Genomic DNA, 3569 nt, shown 5'->3' with positions numbered 1-3569 from the left:
ATAATTGACCATCGTTAATAACAACCTGAAGGAACTCTTAAGAATCACTGCAAATAGAAGGTGAGTATTCTCACCCCCTCCAAAAAAAGTAAAGCCTAAGCATTTCTAGCATACGGAAGTAAATTTAGGCATTCTACAATGTATACCTACTTCAAAGCATTGTGTTGCCATGACAACACAATGACATATATGTAATTATCATTTCTTAGTTAAAATTTTTACATAGTAGCAACAGAATTTTAAAAGTTCACATTTCTCACTACTATTCATTACTCAAAGACAGGTTTACCTTCTAACATAGGAGTGCTTAGACACTGAGTACTGCTGAGATGGAAACATTAATTACCCTGATTTGATCAGCCCATGTTGCATTCATGTCCCAAAATATCATACTTTAATCCATAAACATGCACAAATATTTTTGTAAAAAGGCTTCTTACCCTGTGTGTTAAGACACTTGTTAGAGGAGATGGAAATGTCAACTACCTTGATTTAATCATTAAACAGTGTATACTTGTATTAAGTTGTCATAGCTCTTCCCCATAAATTTGAACTAAAGGAAATTCTCCTTACCAGCTCTATTTTTAAAGTGTATATTGCTAGTAAAAGCTAGGCATGGTTTCAGGTTTTGTTACAACAGGAGACAAGATGTGTAGTTTAAAAGTAGCACTTCATGCATGGCAGCCAGCAGGAGGCTGATGAAGGAGCTTGAAGAGATCCGCAAATGTGTGATGAAATCTTTTCTAACACCCAGGTTGATGAAGCTAATTTATTGACTTGGCAAGGGTTTATTGTTCCTGACAGCCCTCCATACGATACCTTCAGAATTGAAATCAACTTTCCAGCAGAGCATCCATCCATTCAAACCACCCAACATCACATTTAAAGCAAAGATCTACCACCCTGACATCGATGAGAATGGGCACGTCTGTCTGCCAGTCATTAGTGCTGAAAACTGGAACCTAGCGACCAAGACTGACCAAGTAACTCAGTCCCTCATAACACTGGTGAACAAGCCGCAGCCTGAGCATCCACTCCCGGTTGACCCAGCTGAAGAATACTCTAAGGAACATAAAATATTCTGTAAGAATACTTCAGATATAGATAGATAGATAGATAGATAGATAGATAGATAGATAGATAGATAGATATTAAACTGACTTGTGGAACAAAATCTACCATGCGTAATTCTAACAAGTTTGAGCAGAGACCTGGAGCAGTACCCCACAAAACACTGATCTGGAAAATCAGCATGTGCCACCAAATGGCATCCGCTAAAGGCAGTTATGAACTTTCTATAGTTTTCTTAATCAAAAGTGGTCTAGCTATACATGGACTGACCCTGGACTCTGACCTCATAGGTAGCAATGAATATCCTAGTAAGAGCACCAGTGGAAGGGGAAGCCCTGGGTCCTGCTAAGACTGAACCCCCAGTGAACAAGATTGTTGGGGGAGGGTGGCAATGTGGGGAGGATGGGGAGGGGAACACCCATGAGGAAGGGGAGGGGGGAGGGGGATGTTTGCCCGGAAACCGGGAAAGGGAATAACACTCGAAATGTAAATAAGAAATACTCAAATTAATAAAAAAAAAAAAAAGTGGTCTAGGTAACCCGTAAAGAAGGATTTAAAAATTCAGATGCCCTAAAAAAAAAAAGAAAAAAGAAAAAATAGTACCTCCTACTGAAATTTCCACCGTTTTGTGCATTAATTTCAAAGATTCTACAAGGAAACAGGCACAGTTGACCACAGAGGGAACTAAAGATCAAGGTTCCAAAGTGGGACCTGACGAGACAAGACTGTGGAAAAGTTAAATGTATGATTTAAATAAATATAAGCTGAGGTGATTTGCATAACAATTGGTGTCCATTTTGGCATTGGCCAGTATTTATAGAAAGGGGGATTGTGGTGGTTTGTGTCTGTGTTTATGTGAAGCCTGGCTAGCTGTGCAGAGGAGTGAAAAACTGGACTGCATCAGAAGTGGTCTTCTGAGCCGGCTTTCTGGATTTCCTTTGAACTCTTTCTCAACATTATGCTATGCAGCAGCTCGCCTTTGTTGGTAGAAGGGAAAGGAAAAACACAGGAGACTGGGCTTTAGTTTCTAAATTAAAGCTCTGCTAGGCTGATTGCTCAAGTGGCTTTTCAAAGGCAAAACAAGTGGGGACATTAAAATTCCTGTTTCTATTGGACTACGAAATGAGCCCACCACCATCGCCACCTGTTTCTTTTTTTCTTTTCTCTTTGTTTTTTTTTCATTCTCAATACTAAATAGAGCCGGTTTCAATGTATCTTACAGACACCTTAAACAGTCTCAGGGTTTTTTGTTTTGTTTTTGTTTTCATTTTGTTTTGTTTTTCTCCCCAGTTTGATTGGCATTTAGAGACGATAACGTAAAGTGAAATGCAAACATCCAGACAGGGAATACGACGAGGGGTCTTTTGTCATTACATTTCTAAACCTGAGGTCCTGAGTCCTCAACCTTCCACATTTTTCTTGACAGTGAACCCAAGGTTCAGAAGTTAAACCCGCTGAAGTCCCGCCCTTTTTATACTACCCTGTGCTGCCCCTACCGTTAGATGGAGAAACTGCAGGTAAAGGTTAGAGGCGAGAAGGTGATCACGGGAGGGTAAGGTTTAACGACCTGAGTCCAGATGCTTAAAGTTTTAACTGAAAAAAACGCACTCTTGTTCTAGAAAGAGCTGCCGCTAAGTACCTATCAAGCTCAAGAACATAGCTCGATCTCCCCTCCCCCATCTCCTTCCACGGAATGGAAAGGATTGTCGCCCTGAAACATTTCCTGAGCCAGCTCTTTTACAACACACTTTCTCTTTTGGGTCTAGGAGTTCTTTCTTCCCTACCCTTTCTCTCGACGTGAGGCCAGGTCATTTTGGCACCTCAGATAGACAGGAACGATAACACCCTTATGCTCGCACACGTCCAGAGGACCACCCCTGTCACCTCCTTCATAGTTACACACAGTAGGAAACCCTGGAGGATAGTTGGAGGGACGTTCTTTTGAGGGCGCTGACGAACAGCTATAGAAAACGAGGAGGAAATAGAGGGGAGGGTGTCTGTTGCCCTAGTGGGGGCGCGGAGTGCGAACACCGCACGCGTCGGCCACTGCCGGTCCGGGTGACAACTGGCAGAGTCCGCAGCCGGACCGGGATGTGCGGGGTGGGTAAAGGCAGCGCTGCGGGCCTGAAGGGCGGCGCAGAGGGCGGCGCTGGCGGCGTGAAAGGCGCCTTTGTGCAAGCAAGGGTGTAGGAGCCGGGAAGAGGAGAGATCGGGACCTGGAAGCAGGGGTAGAAGCGTCCCACACTCCCTGCCGTCGGGTCTCCAGCCGGACAGTAGGGCAGTGAGGTGGAGTGGGGACCGGCGCGGCGGAGGTTGTCTGCCGCTGCGGCTGGGGGCAGGAGTGGGAAAGAGGCAGTTTGGAGGAAGTTGGGGAGAGGGACCTGTCTCCCCGCCCTCTCCCCCTAGGTGACAGAGAGGCCCTGCTGGCTGGCAGGGTGCGAGCACTGCCCCGGAGCTCACTCCGGAACCGGCATCTGGAGAGCGGCCCCCGGGTGGAG

The 3569-nt window shown here is 45.2% G+C and overlaps 1 pseudogene; it reads left to right on the top strand.

The window, feature by feature from the left end:
* Positions 1 to 238: 238 nt before the first annotated feature.
* On the top strand, positions 239 to 1112 carry LOC134484167 (ubiquitin-conjugating enzyme E2 L3-like; annotated as a pseudogene).
* The last annotated feature ends 2457 nt before the right edge of the window (positions 1113 to 3569 follow it).

Source organism: Rattus norvegicus, chromosome 1, assembly GCF_036323735.1.
Source record: "Rattus norvegicus strain BN/NHsdMcwi chromosome 1, GRCr8, whole genome shotgun sequence".
NCBI classification, from domain to species: domain Eukaryota; kingdom Metazoa; phylum Chordata; class Mammalia; order Rodentia; family Muridae; genus Rattus; species Rattus norvegicus.
Note: the sequence above shows the minus strand (reverse complement) of the source record. Positions and strands in the feature narration are given on the sequence as shown.